Consider the following 21,874-nt stretch of genomic DNA (forward strand, 5'->3'; position numbering starts at 1 on the left):
TTTAGAAAGTACTGGCCTAGGGCAGTGGGAAAAGGAAAGAAGGAAGTGAAGCAAGAAAAGATGCAAAACAATACAATACAATTCTTTACTCTGCTGGCCCAGCCACAACACAAGCCACATGATAGTGGAACACTTGGCAGATGTGTTAATACAGCATGTAAATCTTCCCCCAGAATTTCTGGAGAAAGCACATCACAGCATAATCTATAGAATGAACATGGAAGAGGGGATTTATCTGCCATCTCTCTTCCCCTCCCCCTCTTCCCAAGGTCAAAGTTTATCCCACAAGGAGCTGACTACTTTCCCACCCTTGCATTTAAGGTTGAATCATCCGGCTGCTTGGTGGCCCCTCAGAAAGCCAAATCCTATAATCCGTAAGTCCTATAAGCCAAATCCTGTAATCCTGTAACCTGTGTGTAGCATTATATCCAAGTCTGGAGGAGGAGACACCAATCATTGTGGATAGGGCTTGGCATAAGCAGTATGAGGGCTATGAAGGTCTAGGCTTTCAACTCAGATTCCAGCCAGCTCAGGGAGCTTGGCAAGATCACAAGCAAAGACAGCAATATTAGTGAAAATTAGGAGGACAGTGCCTTTAGAAGGAAGGATGTGGTCGCAAGAATCCGAGGAACTGCACAAAGTTTGTGTCCAATAAAGTATAGGCATACCTCAGAGATGTTGCAGGTTCAATTCCAGATCACCACAATAAAGCAAATATCACAATACAGCAAGTCACATGCATTTTTTGGTTTCCCAGTGCATATAAAAGTCATGTTTACACTATAATGTAATCTATTAAGTATGCAGTAATAGTATGTCTAGAAAAACAATGTACATAACTTAATTAAAATACTTTAGTGCTAAAAAATTCCAAAACAATTACAATAGTAACATCAACGATCACTGATCACAGATGACCATAACAAATATAATAATAATGAAAAAGTTTGAAATGTTGCAGGAATTACCAAAATGTGACATAGACTCATGAAGTGGGCAAATGCTGTTGGAAAAATGGTGCCGATAGACTTGCTTCAATTTGTAAAAGATGCAGTATCTGTGAAGTGCAATAAAATGAGATATGTCTATATGTGTCCTTTCAACTTTATATGATGTTACAAAAATGCTCTCCAAAGTGACTGGACCAATGTATGCTTCCACCAGCAGTATACAAGAATTTCAGTTGCTCCACACTTCCAACTCATCATTGCCAACACTTAGTATTATCATGCTTCAGAAACTTAGCTAATCTGATGGATACACATTGACACTTCATATTGTTTTAATTTGCATTTAATTTATTAACAGTGAGACTGAGTATCTTTTCATTCAGTGAATTCTCTACTCAAATATGTTTCCAGTTTTTCTTTCAGGTTCTTTGTCTTTTACCTACTGATTTGTAGAACTTCTTTAAATATTCTGAATGAGAATCCTTTTTCATCTTGCAAACTTTTTCTCCTCCCAGTCTGTAAATTACATTTTTACTTTGTATGCGAAATCTTTTCATGAAGAGAAGTTTTCATTTTAATATAGTCAAATGTATCAATTCTTTCCTTTACTCCAGAGTTTTATTAGGAATGGCTGCTAAAATTTATCAATTATCTCTTCAAAATGTATTGATATGGTATGATTTCTTAAAACTTATTAACTATATGATAGTTTTCCTGCTATTGAACTATCCTTGCATTCCTATAAATCCTAATTTGGCATTTTTATTATTAGTAGGACAGATTGCTGAATGATATTTATTAATACTTTATGTGATTTTTGCATATATATTTGTATTTCATTTTATATTCATAGAATATATTCTATATTCATCTATATTCTCTAATTCTGTTTTTTTGTAGTATCCTTGTTAGGGTTTGGTTTTAAAACCAGCTGGATTCAGGGGGTGGAGGGTGGGAAGGGATAGACTGGGATTTCAAAATTGTAGAATAGACTACACTGTATAGCACAGGGAAATATACACAAAATGTTATGATAACTCACAGAGAAAAAAATGTGACAATGAGTGTGTATATGTCCATGAATAACTGAAAAATTGTGCTGAACACTGGAATTTGACACAACATTGTAAAATGATTATAAATCAATAAAAAATGTAAAAAAAAAATCAGCTGGATTCATAAAAATAATTACAGAGATTTCCAACTTTTCCATGTCTACCTGATGCCAAAGTCCTTAGTTAAGTTAAATGTAACTATATAAAACTAACTACCTCCCTAGAATTCTGTCCCTTTCCTGTAAATTTTCTTCTCTCTTCAAATTCCTCAGCTCCAAAAAAATACTCTGTCCAGGATACACTTTAAAAACATCTCTTCTTGGGGCCCCAGCAAAACATACCTTTCATTCTAGTAAGACATCCCTTCAATAGTAAGCTAAGCAGTGGTATATGGCTATAAGTTTAACTGGCTCTCAAAAACAAAAATCAAAAAGATATGATTTGAGTATTTGCCAGTAACACCATGGCAAATTTCAAGCTACCAATGTGACATTGCTCAATGTGAAATTAGAAAGAAATGCCCGCAATTGGCTCTTCAGAACCAGTGAGAACTAGCTCCAGCATACCACTAAATCAAGGTCCTACCTCTGTACCTGTAAGAAAACTATGCCAGATGGTGGAAAACTTAAAATGTTTAATAAAGAAGGTTGGACTTTACCCTGTAGATAATAGAAAAACCAGTACTGCCCTTTGGCCCCAGCAAGTATAGCTCCCTTCCTGGGTCCTAATCTTCAGGGCCTCCCTTCCCCACCCTCTATGCTTTGAAGGGGCCTTCTCAAATTTTTCTAGGTCCCTGTCCAGTGCCTGGGACCAGCCAAGGTTACAATGCCTCTATGCCCATTTCCTTCCTTCAGGACACTCTCCAAACCCTATCGTCATATCCTCCCTCTTTTCTTCTCCTCTAAGATGGGTTGCCCAGATATCTAAAGGAGTTCCTGGACTCATGCCCAAGGGATTACACAGAGAGGCCCATGGCTGTGCCAGCTTAGTTCCACAAAGGTGCCTGGTGAGAGCAGTATTATTTTGTCAGATTCTACAAGACTGACCTGCCAGAATAAGGTGGACATGCTGACTTGGGGTAACTCAAATTGTTTATAGGGTCAAGACTGTTGCATAAAAATGTTGCCTTTCACGATTAAGCCAGGTGTAAAGCCATAAGGTTAGTGCTAGGATAGTATAAAAGAGAGGAAAGAAGATGACTGAAATGAAATGTAGGGCTTAAGGTCTAACTAATAAATGAGTGTTAGAGTGGGGTGGGAGAACACATCTAAATCAACTACCTAGAAGCAATATGAGAAGCCCTCACAGCAAATAATTCTCACAGCAAAGAAGCTAGTGTGGAAAATGAAAAGCAACAGAGGTCAAGCATCAATGCTAAAGTTTAAACACATTGGGAAAGTGGAAAGAAAAGAGAAACTGGGAAAGTATATGAAGAATGGATAGTCAAAAGGTTAAGAACTGTTAAGGATACGGGGCAATCCTCATCAATTAAGTTTGGTTTTAACTAAATCATGTTCACGGGTTTAAAAAAAAAAGAATTAGGATAGAAGTTTATAAGATGAAATGATTTTAAAAAAAACTATTCCTAGGAGCATTGCTTATGAAAATTAAAAACTGGGAATAAATTAGAAAATAAATTGTGGATACAATGCAAAACTATACAGCACTGAATGAATAATGTGAGTACATGCAACAAAATACATCTATTCTCACAAATAAAATGTTGGATGAAAAATACCAGACAAGAAATAAAATTCACATAAAGTTCCCAAACAGACAAATTAATCTATACTTTTAACATTGAGGATAGTTGTTTACCTTGGAGGAGGAGGGAGTAAGGAGGAAAGGAGCATAAGATGAGCTTGGGGTGCTGTTAGTGTCAAAGGGGTGTGTTCCTCTCGTGAAAATTCATAAAGTCATTGTTCTGTATACTTAAATGTGTCTGCTTTTGTAAATAAGAATTATACTTTAATATGAAAGTGTATTTTTTAATGTAAAAGATACCACAAACTTTCCAGGCCATGCTAATTTCTAATCGTAATCCCCAGAAGGAAACAGTATTAACGGTATTTTGTCCATTTCTGTTCAGATTATTCTAGACCAAGTATTATTTAATGCCAAATTTCATTTCTGTCTAGCTGAAGTTGGTCAGTATAGATGGAGAAAGAAAGTAAGAAAAAAATAATATTTATAAGTTTCCTAAAATTTAATTAGGGACACATCTCTTGGTAGAGTACATTTTGCTCAAGAGACAAATCTCTTATTTTTGGCTATATAGAGAAGAGGAAGGCAGTGAACACACATAAGTGAATACAAGATCATACATTAAACTCACAACTGAGGAAAAGGAGATCTTGCATGAAATGAACAGCTCACAACAGAGCGAAAGTGGAGCATCCTACATTTATACATATTTGCCAAAGCGCGAGAACTTCCATGTAACCTGTAGTCCTCAGAACCTTTCCACCTCTATCTAATTGCTTACACTAGGGACAATACAAGTGGTAAAAAGGACTACATCCTAATGGGACAGTTTCTGCATTTTGATGAACATTGGTGATACTGCTATGAACAACAGGAAAACAAAAGCATCGTGTAATAGAGAACAGTTTTGCAAAACAAAGAAGTAGAATATCAAATACCTACAGAATTTGTAAGCAGAAGCTGGAGCTGAAAGAGTAATCAGAATTTTAAAAAGTAGATCAACATTTACCTACACAAATGAACTCAGAGATTTTTCAGAAAAACAGAGAAATAATTATTAATAGACTATCTCTGAATATAGAGACATCAACATCAATATACTGTAATTAATACATAAGTTTATTGTTCTTCCTTATGAGAAGATGAGTGTTCTATTTACACAGCCATTTATATGTTTACAGAATTCTATTTTTATGGCTACCAGCAGAGGACCATCTCAGAAAACAATCCTCTCAGAAAGAGGATATTTTACAATGAAGTTCAACTTTGTATTTCTTAAGGTGACAGCTGGTGCATGGCTCCTCTCAGGGTCCATTTTAGCATTTTTATTAGAGGGAGGTACTTTAGTACACTTGTTTATTTCAAAATTAATTACATATTTCTTTTACTCTTTTAAGGATTGTGGAAAGAACTCTGAATTTTATAAACAATGTCATCACTGTCCTATAAAACAATGAATTGGCTTAGTTCAAAATACTCAGTGACTCAGGATTAAGTCATAACATATTGGCATTAGAAGAAAATTTAGATGTCATGGAATATTTGCTGGGTTTTACCTGCCATCACCTGTTCCACAATCTCTTGATAACAACATTTCAATTTTCCTTTCGAGAAACACCTTCTTCCCTACGCTGTGTTCCAGTAGTTCAAGTTGGGGCACTTCACCTCCATCCTGGGTCCAGGGGTGGGCATGTGACCCAGGATTGAACAATCAACATATCCTATTACCCTGGCTCTAGTGGTTGTTCCAAGGATGTGCACGTGTTCCATTCCATGCCAGCAAGAGGCAACACAGAATTATTTGCTACAATTATTGAGAAAAATATCTTTCCACTGGAGTTATTAAATCATAAGAGCATAATCTAGAGTTGTCAAAGGGCCAGCACATGAAGGCCTGTTTGAATACAAAACCAGAAGAGTAAAGATAAGAATCAGAGAATCCCGATGACCTCATTTTGGCCCTCAATCCAAATACATGCGCTGTGATACATGAAAATAGCACTGTTAAAACAAAATTGCGTGTGATCAAAATTCATATGTTGAAGCCTTAACCCTGATTTGACTGTATTTGAAGACAGGGCATTTAAAGAGTAATTAAGTTTAAATGAGGTTGTAAGTGTAGGCCTTCAACCAACTTAACTGGAATTCTTTTTAAAAAGAGGAAAAGACACCAGGAATGCACATACACAGAGAGAAAAGGCCACTTAAGGACACAGCAGGAGGATGACCATCTGTAAGCCTCTCTCCTTGAGCAGAAACCAAATCTGCTGACACCCTGATCCCGGACTCCCAACCTCCAAAACTGTGAGAAATAAATTTCTGTTTTTCAGACTGCCCATTCTGTAGCCCTACCAGACTAAGACAAATGGTATCCCTGGACTTTTATCCTATAAGAGTGAATTATTATCTTTCTTGTGGAATAAAATTTGAGTTGGACTTCTGACTCTTTTAGTGGAGACATAAATGCCTCAAAAATGGTATTAGGAATATGGTATTAAAAAATAACAGACCCTATGTGAATAAAAGGGAACCCTCCTACTCTGTTGGTAGGAATGTAGTTTGGTGCAGCCATTATGGAAAACAGTATGGAGATTCCTTTAAAAACTGAAAGTAGACATACCATATGATCCAGTAATCCCACTCCTGGGCATATATCTGGAGGGAACTCTAATTCAAAAAGATAATGCACCTCAATGTTCACAGCAGCACTATTTACAATAGACAACACATGAAAACAACCTAATGTCCATCAACATATGACTGGATAAAGAAGCTGTGGTATATTTATACGATGGAATACTACTCAGCCATAAAAAAGAATAAAATGATGCCAATTGCTGCAACATGGATGGACCTAGAGATTATCATTCTAAGTGAAGTAAGCCAGAAAGAGAAAGAAAAATACCATATGATATCACTTATGTGTGGAATCTAAAAAAAGACACAAATGAATTTATTTACAAAACAGAAACAGACTCACAGACATAGAAAACAAACTTATGGTTACCAAAGGGGGAAAGAGGTAAGAAGGGATAAATTGGGAGTTCGAGACTTGCAGATACTAACTACTATATATAAAATAGATAAACAACAAGTTTATACTGTATAGCACAGGGAACTATATTCAATATCTTATAGTAACCTATAATGAAAAAGGATATGAAAATAAATATATGTATACATATGACTGAAAAATTATGCTGTACAACAGAAATTGACACATTGTAAGGTGACTATACTTCAATTAAAGTAAGTAAGTAAATAAATAAATAAATAAATAAATAAATAAATAAATAAATAACAGACCCTAAAACCAAAACCCTGCTGCTGTAATACATACTACTTTGCTTCTCTGATGTCTAGATGTCATGCCAAAATATGACATGAGAAAAGGAAAAAAAATTGACCTTAAAAATATGGAATTGAGGTGAGGTGCAGGGTAGTGAGGACTCTCCCTTTCCCCAGGTAGGGATGATGATCAATTCTTGCTTTTTGATAGGAAGGTAACTGGTTAAATTACTGCCTATTTTATTTTAGGATTTTCCATGTATCAAACAAAGAAGGCTGGTTGTTTAGAGACTTGATAGAAAATATGTTTAGAGGACTTAACAGAAAATTTATTATGTTGGAATGGTAAGGTCCAACAAGGAAGAGCCAAGCTTTGTTTGAAGCTGGCTTGTCTAAAAACAGAAAAGATAGAAAATACAGTATTTTCCTATGGTTAATAATCCAAGATGACTGAGAGTCAGTTTTGGCCTTCCAGGATTAGAATATCCAAATTCCAGGCTCCAAGCTGAAGTGAATACTAACGAAGCAAGGACACTGACACTGATATCCACAGATCACTCCCAGTCACTTCCTGCTATTCATTCCCTGCCTGACAAAGGAACAATTGTTCCAACTGCAAACAGCCAGCCACTGGAGCGGAGCCAGAAAAGAAGGGGTTGATTAGTTCTGTCTCCCCACCTCTGATGAGGCCACGATAGAGGGCAACAAGCTACGAGCTAGTGGGTGGCCAAGAAGCAGTGTCTGTTTCTAAGAGAACTTAAAAAAGAGACTTCTGGTTTTGGTCACAATCTCAAGGAATGTGAATAGAGAAAAATGTACCAATATCATAAGGCAGCTGTACCGCCTTAGAAACCCCAGGCCTGGAAAACAAAGCCCTATAATTACTCAACCCCTAAAACAATTAATACTCAAGTTCCCCAAACCTTCCCCGAAGGAATTTGACTGCTGGAAGGAAAAAGGAATCTTCCCTAATGCCCACCTCAGCTGTGGCCCCGTAGGGCAACAGAGACGGAAGACTTTCAGATGGCAAAGCCTGAGACAGACAGACAGGCTCAACAAGAAACTCATGCCACTGCTGGAGCAGGCGCTCTGCTCTCCCTGTTCTTCAGCGTGTTACATGTGCCACAGAACAGCAGCCATGATTTACCATCTCCCTTTCTTCTCCTTTGAAAATGATAGTTTAAAACTATGATAATCCTCTTTTCCTTTCATAACTGTGTGATAGATATGCCAGGATGGTCAAATATATTATTTAGCTATAGATTCCAAATTTACAGGAGATGCCTCTAAGTCCAACTAAGGGGAATCTGTGACACCTAGATATTGTGACCTTTGAGCTGAATAATGTTATTAAAGACAATATGAGTCATTGTCCCTTGGAGGTGACAATGTTTGTTTTTTATTCATGTGAATGGTTGCACTATGTTAAGCAGTGGAACTAAGGAATGCATGATGGTGAGCAGCCAAAGTTGACTATTGTGAGCATCTGGTCCTCATTTGCCCGTCTGGGGTGCTTTCTCCATCCCACTTTCAGGGCATGTGCTTCAGGTGAGGCTGCCTCCACTTCCAGCCCCAGCTCCACAGCAGGCACTTGACCTACACCTGGCCAAGCCTCCTAGTCATAATCAGTCCAAGGTTGAGACATGCCTGGATTGGACTTTTGCTATAACCACATGGAAAGAAAAGCTCTCCTTCTGCTTAGGCTGTTTGAGCTATTGGAATGTAAGTCTAGAGCTGAGCCGCACGGGGCCAGCACCTGGCAATAACCTGCTTCGGAATGAAGCCACACGCAGGGAAGCAGAGCCAAGAGCTGGAAGGAGAACTTGAGTCCCTGGGAAGTCATTTCAGCTCAAAAGCCCAGCTGTGACTGAAGCAATTCTCCTGAACTTTTCAGCTATATTAACTGACGTATTCTTTTTTCAAGTGAGTTTGAGAAGTTTCTGATACTTACCACTGAAAAGAGTTTTGATTAATACAGTAATTTAGGGAAAGCTCCCACCCAAAGGAGAATATTTTGTTTTTGTTACATTCTTGTCAGTGTTGCTAATGTGAGGTGGGTCCCATTTTGTTCCTCAGAGGAAAAGACCGATAAGAAAAAGCAGATAAAACTGATATAATCTCAAATTTGCTTTGCACCATTCTAGTGCATTTCTGACCTGACAAAAACTACTATAGTTCTACTTTCTAACAATATTGAAGCCCTCAGAACTAATTTAAAATAAAATGTTGTTTGAAATTTTTCACATTCAGATTCTGTATTTAGCAGAATTTTGGACCATACCACCAGTCAAGTAGGACTGTAATACTGAAGGGAAATGAATCAGAAAGTCTGAGACAAAAATGTACTTTACTATCCAGACATGAGGAAAGTGAGGTAATTGTGCTCTTTTCAAAATCTGGGCAATTCTTTGTGAAAAAGAGATTTTGTAAGGAAGTGAGAAGTCGCTGTTAGCTGTGTCTCTATTTCCCCAGGCAGAGTAATCTGCTTCTAACTCAGAGCTACTGGATCTAGTAAGAACAATGTTGTAGACTGTGGAGGAGGAAAACTGTGAAGATGTGATCTATGGCTCCAGCCTCATTAAAAATCTAATTATAGAGATGAAGTACATGTGCGAAGGGAAGTGAAGATGGAAACAAGTGTTTCGATGGCCTGAATACCATGTGTCCTTCCGCCCCTTAAAGTCATCTCCATTCCTCTATCTCCTGTGGTTCGATTACGTGAGCCAGTAAAAACCTATTTTTTTCTCTTAAGCTGCTCTGCTTTGTATTTCTGTTCCTTGCAACCAGAGAATCTTAACTACCAAAAATGGTTTTCCCTTACTCCTGGGAAAATTCCAGAATCCCCGACTGACAACAAAGCTTTCTTCTCCCGTCTTATTTCAGGTCCCTTTCTGTCTTCCTTATCAGACTCTAACTGCTCAGGAATCTTGCCTCTTCTGGGCCTCTTCTACCTCAGGGCTAATACATGCTCTTCTGTTTCCCTAAAATGACCTTCTTAACTCCTACTTATCCTTCAGATTTCAGCTGACACAGCACATCATAGAAAATGCTTCCCTGATCTCCCAGCCTAAACTATGTCCCTTCTGTGTGGATCTCAGTATCTCGTCACCCATGGGAGGGGAGGGAGATATTTTGTTTTGTGGTTTTGCCTTTGGAGTATTCATACCACTTCAATACATATCTGATTGTTCACTTTTTAATCATCTGTCTGTCTTTCTAGACTGTAGTCTCCCAATCACATCACTTTTGTTCATCACCATGTTCTCTGAATTAAGCACAGGAACATACAAGGGACTCAGTAGATATTTATGGTATGATTATGATACTTTTCCAGAGTCACTTACACTTGCTGCCTCCTTTTTCACATCTCTCAGTGTATCAGAGTTCAACCAAAGAAGTGGAGCCACCACAGATACGTAAGCATGATTGTATGTGTGTGTGTGTGTGTATCTTATGTGATTGTGAGGTCTACGTACACAGTCTCTGTAAGGCTGTTGGCTTCATGTCTGATGCTGGTGTGTCACAACAGCAGGTCAGGCAACGGGAAAGAGAAGTTGGATAGAAGGTGAGGATGACCAAGGACACAATGGAACCTTGCCAGTTCTCACGGCCTTTAACCTCGGTGATGTGGGTGTCCTATGGGAGAAGCTGGTACCCTTTCTTACAGAGGTGGACATATGAGTGGCCCAGGAGTCAGAGAAGCTGAAAAAGGATTTGGGGAAAGTGGAGCAGTTGCAGGCCTGCTCCCTACGTCAGCTGGGGGGGAGGAGGGCAGCAGCTAAGGGACAATTGACATGAGCTACCAGAGTGCCTGCCTCCATCTTCTGAAATAGAAACCAAAATGGCCACTGATCACATCAGCTGTGAAATTCTTTCACATTAATATCTCTTGTGGGCCACCCTCAAAGGGAAACATACAGGGAAGGAACGTCTGAGAAATACAGTTCAGCCTAGCTAATCTGATGTTACAAAGCCAGCACACTCACTTAGTCCACAGTGGCTTTTGCCTGTGGTTCATTAATAACTTCCTGGTCCTAATGCCAGTCCTCTTTGCACAGTCCTCATTGTCCTCAGCATCTATCATATTGGACACTTGGGATCATCCTTTCCTTTGTGAAATCACCTTTCCCATTTTCTTTCACCACACTGTACTCTCCTGGCTTCTCTGTCTCTCCCTGCATCATATGGGATATGGCTCTTTTTCCTCTTCCCATGCTTACATGCAGATATTCACCACTATTCTGTGTTTTCCCTACATTTTCATTCCCTCTATCATTTTTACAGTTTTAAGTAGCAGTCTCCCTGCCTGCAGGGACCTCCCCTTGGATATAATGAATAGGGTTGGGGCATTGGGTTCAAACAGCTCTGGATCCAATCCCAGTGGAGCCACTTACTGCCGCGTGACCTTGGACAAATTAAACGTTCTGAGTTTCAGATTCTCTGTTAGTAAAATGAGATAAACAATGTCTAGCTATACTACCAGGAGGGCATGGAGTACCCTCCGGAACACAATGTTACCCAATAACTGTTAGGTCCCTTGCATTTCTTTCCTTTCCTTTCCCATTCCATCCTCCAAACTGCTAGAGTCAATCGCATGCTAGATGTTACATTCCTGCCTACAGTTAGACTAACCAACTCATCCAGGTTTTAAAACTGAAAGCACCTCATCCAAGGACTCCCCCTTAGTCCTGGGCAAACCTGGAACTCCTCACTGGTTCCACTTTGCCTGCCATAGTTACAACACTGTATTAGTTAAATCTCTGGGATACTGTGACATGCCTTAGTGGTTCTGTAAATAAATGCATTGGAATTCTACAAAATGTCTGTTTTTTAGAAGGAGTGCTCTGCTGAAAACCCCAGGCCTGGAGGAATGAGTTCAAACACCATTGCACGGCACCCAAGGGATCTGGCCTGTGTGCTTCTGCAGCCTCGCTTTCCACTGTTTTCCCCGTTTCACTTTCTACTCCACTCACCTGGCTTACATTCCCTGGGCACAACATTCTATTCCAGACCTCTGTGTCTCTAACATCTCATTCCCTCTGACCAACATGTCCCTCTCCGGTCTGTCATTGGCCCAAATTCCTACTCCACCTTCAACACCCAGCTCTAGCAACACGTCCATGAATACAAGATTGCCTTTCCCCTCCACCTTCTCAGCTCCTCATCGGAGATCATAATTCCCCACACCATGGCACACTGTAGTGTGAACCCATCTCTACTATAACACTTGGAAGACTAGCAGTCCCTAGAAAGGGACTGTGCCTTCTCTGTGAGTTCAGGCAAGTTGCCTGAGTCTCAGTTTCAAGTTGTGTGTAATGACTACTTGATATAGCATATGCAAAAAACAAACAAAATCTGGTATATTGTAGAAATTCAACAAAAGTTTTTAAAGTATTGTTAAAATCAGGAACTTCCACTATGTGAACCTAATCTACATTCTCAAACTTATTTCTCACTGTGACACATCATGCATCAAACAGTTCAGCCAGAAGCTCCCTTTATCACACTCTCCTTCTCCAAGGTCCAATCAAAGAAAACTGCAAGGGGGAAGAAGGAGAAGAGGAAAATGAAAGGGAAGGGGAGGGGGAAAGAGAGGGAGAGGGGGAACAGAAGAGAGAGAGGAGAGGGAGGAGGAGGAGGAGAAACAGAAAAACAACTAAATTTCCTTTTCCGTGGTAGTAAAAGGAAACATTTCCTTTGGAATTTATATTCTCTGTGTTTACAGCATAACACGACGTATTGTGGTCTTTTAAACATGGCCTTTACAAGCCTTAAGCTCGTAAAGCCATGTTGCAGTTTTGCAACTACAGACATATCTGTGGTATTTCTTAGAATTTTTATTTTAAGCCAAACAAAATAAAACAAATATTGTGGTCTCTTGAGTTTTGTCACAGCTCTTCTTCATGGTCAAGCCAAAATTTCCAGTGAGAAAACAATAGAAAAGATAGTATCTCATACAAAGATGAAAAAAGTATGGCTAGCACAGGTTAACTAAACCATGCAGAGGCATATATATCGAGATAATAGCACAGTGAAGACAGGAATTCAGGGCTTTCTCACTGTTCTCCTGGTGGGGGGAGGGGGCTGGGGTGGTGGAGACACTAGGCAGCTATGGACGACCTAGCTAACTACTGTCCCAGTTCAGGGTTGAATTTGTATTCGGGTGGACAACAGTGATAGCTTGATACTCCTAATCCAGGGAAGGGAATGGAGAGCTGGAGCCAGGAACAAGTAGGGAAGGGATTGAGAGGGAGAAGAGTGAGGAAGAATAAAGGAGCGAGTGCTAATTCCCTGGTGCCCTTTGCCTGGCGAACTCCTGCCCGCTCCACTCCCTCGTGTGTTCTGGCAGAGAAGCAGCGCATTCCATTTAGCTAAGTCTCTAAGGGCAGCAGCCTGTGTTACTGAATTGCAGAAAACAAGGTGGGGGTAGTAGTGAAATTCATAAAAGGATTTTTTTCTGTTTCTTTTCAAAAATGGAAGAGGAAAAAAATAGAACACTTTAATATGGAGACCCATTATTCCTGCACAGGTTAGTCAGGAGAGCTAAATTCGAGTCCCTTCCAGTCACACAGTACAAATGATTCAAGCACTTTGGCCTCCCATTTCCACATCTGAAAAAGTAGGGGACTGTGTTGGTTCTAAATTTCTATGGTTTTGTACTACAATACCTTGAGGAAGTAATGATTATTTTCATGGAAATAAGGGAGGAGATAAGAAACTGACATTTAGTAACATTCACCAGGTAAACATGTGCCAGGTAAACTGGACTTGGGTTTTAAAAGCATAGACTCAGAACCCAAACAGCATGGGTTTGTGTATGTGTTCCGCCACCCACTAGCTGTGTTACCATGGGGAAGTTACCTAACCTCTCTGTGCCTCCATGTCCTTGGTAGTAAAACAGAGACAATGATATCTACCCCAAACAGTGGCTGGGTTTAAATAAATCTATCTATCTATCTATCTATCTATCTATCTATCTATCTATCTATCTGATTATATACCTATATATAGAACAAGTAGTATTATGTATATAGAACAGTAACTGGCATAAAGTAATTGCTCTATAAATGCTATTATAATAAGTATTACAACTCTGTAAAGTGGACATCGTCTTTTTGCAGATGAAAAACAAAATGGATGAGAAAACCAAGACTTCAGAGCTTTGAGCTTTTCTGACTTCCAGTAGTTTCGTTTAACTATTACCAGTTAAAAGGAGTGAAAGTCACAGCATTTTGTAGGCAGCTAGGGAAATTCTACCAGTTACACAACCATCCGTCAATCAAAACCATTCAGGGAATACAGAATAAACCCACAGGTCACAAAAGTCCTCCAACTCCGAGCACAGCTTTTGGAAGAGTGTAATAATAGCTAATTTGCCTAGGTAAAGAAATGCCTCAAAGGGATTACTCTTCTGTTGGGCTGAAGTCCAATGAAAAGACAGACATCTAGTCTAAAGGTTCTCAGAAATGCAAATTGCCTACTTGAAATTCCAGGGAATTTAAATCTTTGCAGGAGGAGTCTTTCTCTGGACTGGAGGAAGAGACTTTTTTGAAGAATTGGTAGACCCTTTCTCCCTGGTAGTATGGAAACTTTTGATGGGGGAGGCGACCCAAGTGGAGGACTCCAGATTCAGAAATCAAAAACAAGACTGGTGGGGGCGCCGGGTGAGGGTTCCCAGTAAAATCAGGCACTACAGATGAGAAAACACAGACTCTAAGAAATAGATGATTAGCCTGTTTTTCTTTTCTTTTCTTTTTTTCTTTTAGGGAGATAAAATTCGAGGAACTGTGAAGATTCCATTACACTCAGCACCTTTCACATTATGGGAAGAGGAGCCCTAAAACAAATCAGTTTACTGAGTTTACAAGAGAAAAAGAACACAGGCTAAGTCTTGAAAAAGCTACAAGGTATAAAAGAAGACAAGTAGTCCAGAAAGCACTAGACTGGAGCTAGAGATACGGGATTTGAACTTAACTTATCTGTTCAACAAATATTTACTCCTTGTTACTTTTTTGCCAGGTTCTTTTCCAAAAGCTGGTTATACAGTTCTGATCAGACAGATAATGGCCCTTAGGGGATTTAGAAAGCCAGTGAAGGAGGAAGAGAATATACAAGGAAACAAATACATACAATGGTAAGTTATAGCGGTACTATAACAGAAAAAAGAGGATGTCATATGAGAAGATAACAGGGTATAAGGAGTCTGCTTTTGACCAAGCAAGAAGGCTTCTCTGAGGAGGTGACATAACGGAAGGCTTGACGGGTCAGGCCTGACCCATGAATGGGAGGAACTGGAGGAGGGAGAAGCATTTTACGCATGTGAAACAAAAGGTGTGAGGATCCTAAGGGAAGAGTAGATCGAACAAGGAGAAGGCCTTGACCTCCAAAATAGAGCATAATATTGTTCTTCTTCCCACCATATTTGTCTAAGATTTGTAAATCTCATAAAAACAAATTTAATTGATGGATTCACCTTTTTTACATAGGTTTTGAAGATTCCCTTAGTCCAAACCCAGCCTTTTTCAGGGTACTGAGGCACTGGACAAAGCCAGCTGCAGGCTTTTGCATATAAAAATAGCTTTTCCAGATTCTACTGTTATAATTGGCTTTTTTCCAGGGCTTTTGGCTCTACGGAAACTAAACACTTAAATGAGCAATTTAACTCTGGTTTTTAGCCTAGAAGAAATGATAACATTTTGGGTTCTGCTTTGAGATTTAGGGGTGAATTTTACATTGCTGAGATACAATTATTCTTTTGTAACACCGCAGAAGGAAAACATCTGTGCTCCTCGTTCAGTGAACCAGCCCTGCACCAAGCACATAAGGAAGACAAACAAAATGCACTGGAAACAAGGTATTGAGGACGATTCTCGATAAAGCAGCCTGGTATTTGTGCTTCGACATATAATTGAGACAGGCTCAAAAGGCCTTGGGACATCGTGACATGTTGCTCACTTTGGCCAGCAGAGGGAGACGAGTACGTCGTTAAGCACCAAGTGGAGCCACACCCCGAAAATGGTTGCTTATTATCTGTCTCTTCTCTGATTTTTCAAACCCCACAAGAAGAAAGTGAAAAATTCTTATCAAGAAACGCTTAACTTTTTAAAACTGAGGTAAAATTCTCATAACATAAAATTAGCCATTGTACTGGCATTTAATACATCCACAGTGTTGTACAATCATCGCCTCTATCTAGTTCCAAAACATAAGAAATGCTGAAATTCCACAGAAAGAGAATTTACAAAAGCCCAGCCTTGTTCTCTTCTCACTCCGTCACATTCCAAGTTTTGCCCCACCTGCATCACGTTAGCAATGGTTCCCGCGCATTCTCCAAACAGCCTTCTTCCCTAAACAATTCACAGAATCTGATCCAGGGTTAAAATTACAAGTTCGAAAACCAAAACCATCTCAAGTCTTCAGTTCTTTCTCTGGAATCGCGCAGTTGCAATAGACAGCCAGTATGGGTGACTGTTTACAAATTCTATACATATTGTTTTGTCATCTCTCAACACAGAAGTGAATTAATTATTTTGTCTTAAATATAGTAACAAAACGTAAATTAACAATGTACTACACCAACACCTTTAAGCCTTTGATCTGGAATTTAAAGTTACTTCTATCTAGAGTGAAAATTTAAGACATTTCCAGGTTAGAATGAGAGCCAAGATTTTAAGGGCACCATGTCAACTGGTTAGATAACAAATTTGAGAAAAGCAGAACTAAATAGTTAATGTAGTAAAAGCTGAAGGTTTACAACCTAAATCCACTATTTTATTAAAAAATTTAATCTACTTCATGGGGCCTTGGCCCAGGGAAGGGTAAAAGAATGCCAAACTGAAGAGGCAGGGGGAGGGGAATTGCTGTTGGTGACTCTGGGAAAACAGGAGGGAGGGAAACCGAAGAGCAAATGAGGCCGGATCCGCCCTAACAAAGAGGCAGAAACTGTGTCTCAACAGCCACCAAATCCAGTTCAGGGCGGTTTGAGCCAGTTTCTGAGCTGGATTGAGAACAACAGCCTCGGCTGAGACTTGACGAGGGTGAGACGGAAAATACAAAATGGACTTCCCAGTAAGAAGTGGATTTGGCCTGGACTCGCAGGAGCCTAAAGCTGTTTCCTAGAGTAGCCAAGTCAGATAAAATATAAGGCCTGGAGCCGGAACAGTGGCCTATTACGGAAGGAAAAATGACAGAGCACTGCATCTGTGCCATGATCCAGTCCGCATTTTCCCTCTTACTGCCCCTAATTGTGGCTGGTAAGGGAAAAGGGCCTCAGGGTATCAGTTTTCAGAGAAAGCTGGCTGCGGTGTTGGGGGAGGGGAGGACTATGTGTCTGGGGTGGTTCAAAGTGTATCCTGGGGTGGGGGGGGGCGGGGGTAAGACTGTGTGAGGGTCTGAAGGAGAGGGAACAACACTTCACACCCTGCAGTTCACACCGCCTTTCTGCACCTCTGCTGCATTATTGCACAACCTCAAAATACACCGCACATAGGTGTCGTGGGAGCGCTCTACATACCATCGGCACTTGTACGTAAAATTACCGGGCTCCTTCGGCCCTGTGTATTAATGACAATAAACGTACTCAATACTGTCAACGTGCCCTTTTCCTTCGTACCCTTAAGTACATAAAAGCTGTACATACCTTCTCCACCAAGAGACATAGCAGTATTAGGTAACAGTGGAGTGATAATCCTGTCCTCGCTTCCCCTCCCCCAGGTGCCAGCACCTCTGACATCTGATCAGTCCCACCATGAAGTGGCACCTTTGAAAATCCAACCATCCGAGCAGTGGTCCGCAGCTGTCGAGGGTGTGCACATCCTGCGGCCAGGTTCGGCTCAGAGCCTTCCCAGACCAGTTCTATCTCCTGACCCCCAAAACGCCAAAGGCTGCCTACGCGTTCTAGCCAAAGTCCGGACCTAGCTAGGGAGTTGGGCAGATCAAATTTGGGGGTGGGGGGTGCTACACTCCCTTTCTCCTGAGTGTCCCAAGGATGTTTAGAATCTTCCAGAGGCACCAAATAAGTGCCTCCGGACCCCAAGGCTTGTTTGAATTGGAAAGCAGCCCTGGTGTGGGGAGGACTGTGGGGACCCCTCTGAGTGTAAGAGCCCTCCCTCTGTCTCTCTCACGCACACAAATTCAATTAAAACCGGGTCTGTAGGGTTTTAAAATCCCCTGAGGGGTGGGGGTGGGGGGTTGGGGGAGGGAAGACAGAGAAGGTCAAACTAAAAGAAGTCACGGCCCTATTTTCATCTTTTTACCATGGATGTATGGGTGAACAATTGGAACACATCCACTTTGCATTATTTATGTGCAACAATCTTCTGCAAACGGAGCGTGTTACTAGCATGTTCTATTTGACCCTTATTACACAAATAAACAACTTACGCAGCAGTTCTGTATTCATTTCATTAACTATTAGACCTGAGCTGCTGGACTCTGCTAGAAGAGTTTTTGGGTTTTGTAGGGGACAGTGCTTCTCCCACAGGAACACGCAGGAGGCTGCAGAGGAGAGACAACAATAATCATCAGAATCGTAATACTGAGAGTCAGACACAGGACCAAGTGGTTCCTATATTATCTTATTCAGTACTCACCATGTATCTCCGAGTTAGACATTATTGCTCCCATTCTAGAGATGAGGAAAATGGAGCTTGGAAGGTTAGGTACTTCAATCTATTTAAACGGCAGACCAAGAATCTGGTTGAGTCCGTGCTTTTAACACGCTGCTAAACCGCCACCTCACTGGCAAATGGTTATAAACTTTTTTCCAGACCCTACTGTGTGTCAGCCTGCTTTGGGCTGAGAGGGTAGGTAAGTTGGTTACTGTGAGAGGGGAGGATTGGTTTACTGATGAGAACGTGGTTCCTGCCTTCAACAAGCTTTCAATCTAATGGTTGTTTTTTCAAGGACAATTCAGGACTGCCTTACAAGGGATTATTTTTTTCTGCTTCTGGGCCTCAGAGGCCATCTGAGAATTGTAAGATGGAATTTCCCTGCCATTTCCGTGCTGTGCGGGAGGAACATTTGAAGTCAGGCCTGCCCGGGTACTAGCAGGCAGCACAGGCAGGCCGGGGTGGAAAGGGGCAGGGCGAGGCCGCTGGGGAGCCGTAGCCATGGCAACCCAGCCTGCTTTCCAGAACAATGTCTCTAACCAGGAAAATAGCTCGAGAGCTTTCTCTTCATAATCCCCGCGGCCTGTCGGGCCAGGGAATGCACAAAGGGGATTCTTTCTTTGTAGAGAAATGACTCTTTACAAGGCTCAGAACAAAGGAATACATTTGTTGTATAGGGTCTGTCTTTGTATTTGGCTGGAATAAAATCAACAAAGCGCAGTTACTTAGTTCCTCTCCACTATTCACAGGAAATGAACACCGCTTTGTTACGCAAGCTTCCTATTTTTGGATAATATTTGTTTAATTTTTGTTTTATCCCCATTTTACAGATGAGAGATTAGTAGTCATGATGAACTAGCTCTCTGTAAAACTGTAATTAGAACACCGGGGCATCCTTTCACAAGGGTTTGTGAAGCTGGCCCTGCCTTTTTTCCCTAATTTATGATAACTCTACAGATAACGTGAACGGGGTACACGTCCACGTGCTCAGAGGCCTGCGAGCTACCAGGGCTCTCTGGACTCGGGTCCTCCCACTCTCTGCTTCCAGCCGCTTGATCAGTTCCTTCCCCTCCCCCCCCCCCAGCAACCGCAGCTGGGAGGAGGAGGTGAAGGGGGAGGGAGAGGGGGAGGGGAAGAAGGGTACTGGAGAGAGGAGCGAGAGGGGAAGGAGAAGGAGAGGAAAGGGGAGGGGAGGAGGAGGAGGAATGCGGAAGACATTCCAGCCCCACCCCTGCAAGTCTCCACTCGAGCGAGTTCGGAAACTCCTAAGACGGCTGAAAGAAGACAGTGTGCCGACGGCTGACTACTCCTCCGGGCTTTCAAGTGCTCTACAGCCAGACTACACCCTGAGCCTTGAAGACTGTCTGTAGCTTTTCTGAGCCAGGGCGTGACTTCCCAAAAGATGACAGTAGGATCGCCGTTGTCAGTCCTCACCCACAGGACCAAGAAAAAAAAGCAGTTACTATAAGCTTAATAACAAACGATTTTCCATAAATGCCCACACCTATAAATAATGTAGTTTTTAAATAGTTATGTGAACCAGAAAGAATAAGCTCAGCTACCTCGTGGTAATAAAAGCCCTGCTACCTGAATCTGGGTGCCCCCGGGGAGTCCAATCCATTATAAAATCTCCAAGACCAAAATGACCTTGGCCTGCCTCAGCATCAGCCCTTTGTGCAGTGAATGGGGAGGAAAGAAAATGGGTCACACTCTCCTCGGGGTGAATTTACAGGAATTGCCTGAGGGATGTCTTCAAACTACACTTTCCACCCCCATCCCTACAGTTTCTGTTGCCAGAGGATTACTTAATGACATAGGTGTCACCACCACCCTCCTTACTTGGAACAAAGCTGAGAGCCACTGCCAGTGTTACTCTTGTAAGAAGTTAATTGGATGAACTGTTGATGCTAAATTAAGGCCTAAATTTGTTGACCTATCTCCAGTTAATTATATTTCAATAGATACTGTTAGCTTACCCTGCTTTAGGAAGTGAAAACAATGGATCTTTATAGTGAATTTTTAAAGACTCTCAAGAGTATTGGAAATTCCTAGAACACAGGGACACATAATCCCCTTCGCCAGAGTTTGATCCTTGTAGTTTTTTAAGTATTCATTCAACATTCACTGAACATTTAATAATCAGGCACCACATTATTATTCCCTACACTGGACCTATGAATTTCTAAGATCTTATAAAATGTGAAACTTAATTTCAAAGAGCTTATCGGTTGGGAAGGCAGATATCCAGGAAATCGGCTATTGCTGATTGCGGTATGATACATGCTTTGTAAAGATAGGAACAAAAAGGTGTATGTGGGAGAAGACAGGACATGAAAAACAGAGTAAGACTGGATGGAGCAGTGAGATACTCAGAAAGCTTCTTGTAAAGAGCTGAAAAATGAGATGGAGTTAGCTAGATTGATACCAGAGCTAGGAGTCAGCAAAACTGTTTTAGTTCCTGATTTATTAATAGGTCCGCTATCATAAAAGAACTCAAAAGATAAAGGCAAAGCAGGGAACCCGAAGTCTAGTAAGTTAGGAGCTTTGCAGGACTCAAACTAGAGGACTAGCATTGAGGAGAATGGATCTGTTTCCTTGCTTAGGAAGCTTCCATGCATCCTATTAGAGTAAGAGCCACTCCACAAGCATGAAGAAGCCTGAGAAAAGTGACCTATTGACCTGCAGATCTCATCACTGCCGCACTTATCATTTCAATATGTTATTTATAGATTTATTAGCAAAATCACACATTATTGGACCTGATATCCAAGCACGATTAAATACCTGATGCTGAGTAAATATTCTTCTCACTGAAATTTTCAAGTAGTCTGCTAAGACACTTGGTAGGCTAAGATCTAACACCAGCAGTTAAGTTAGGATCTTTCCCTGTGCCATGTGCCTAACATCTGATCTATTCTACCAATTCAGGTCTTAAAGACAAGAATAAGAAGAGAGAGATTCCTAAAGAGGTTTCGGAATGTTAGAGGGTAGAGCATGGAAAGTGCTTTCATACTACAGCCCTAATTTCTGGTCCCTCCAGCAAGCAGCTTTTTCAGACACTGTTTTTCTCCTGCTGGTAATGAACATCACTGATGTTCACTCAATATTTCTGCGTTTCCAGTTTCTGGTCACAACATAAGATTGCATTATCTAACTGTTTGAAATTAGATATAATTACTTAGGTCAATAAGATGGAGAGGACGTGATATGTCACGTCCAAGGAAAAACTTTAGGACCCAGTAAACTGTTTGCCACTTTCCCACCTGAC

At 40.8% G+C, this 21,874-nt stretch overlaps 1 long non-coding RNA gene across 1 annotated transcript in view; it reads right to left on the bottom strand.

The window, feature by feature from the left end:
- The window catches only part of LOC141575880 (uncharacterized), a 200,332-nt gene that overhangs the window by 128,027 nt on the left and 50,431 nt on the right, over positions 1–21,874 (bottom strand). Inside the window, exon 6 of the long non-coding RNA XR_012503902.1 lies at positions 18,380–18,493. This is a non-coding gene — a long non-coding RNA (uncharacterized LOC141575880). The remainder of the gene's footprint in view (positions 1–18,379; positions 18,494–21,874) is intronic.

This window comes from Camelus bactrianus, chromosome 34 (assembly GCF_048773025.1).
Source record: "Camelus bactrianus isolate YW-2024 breed Bactrian camel chromosome 34, ASM4877302v1, whole genome shotgun sequence".
In the NCBI taxonomy this organism is placed as follows: Eukaryota; Metazoa; Chordata; class Mammalia; order Artiodactyla; family Camelidae; genus Camelus; species Camelus bactrianus.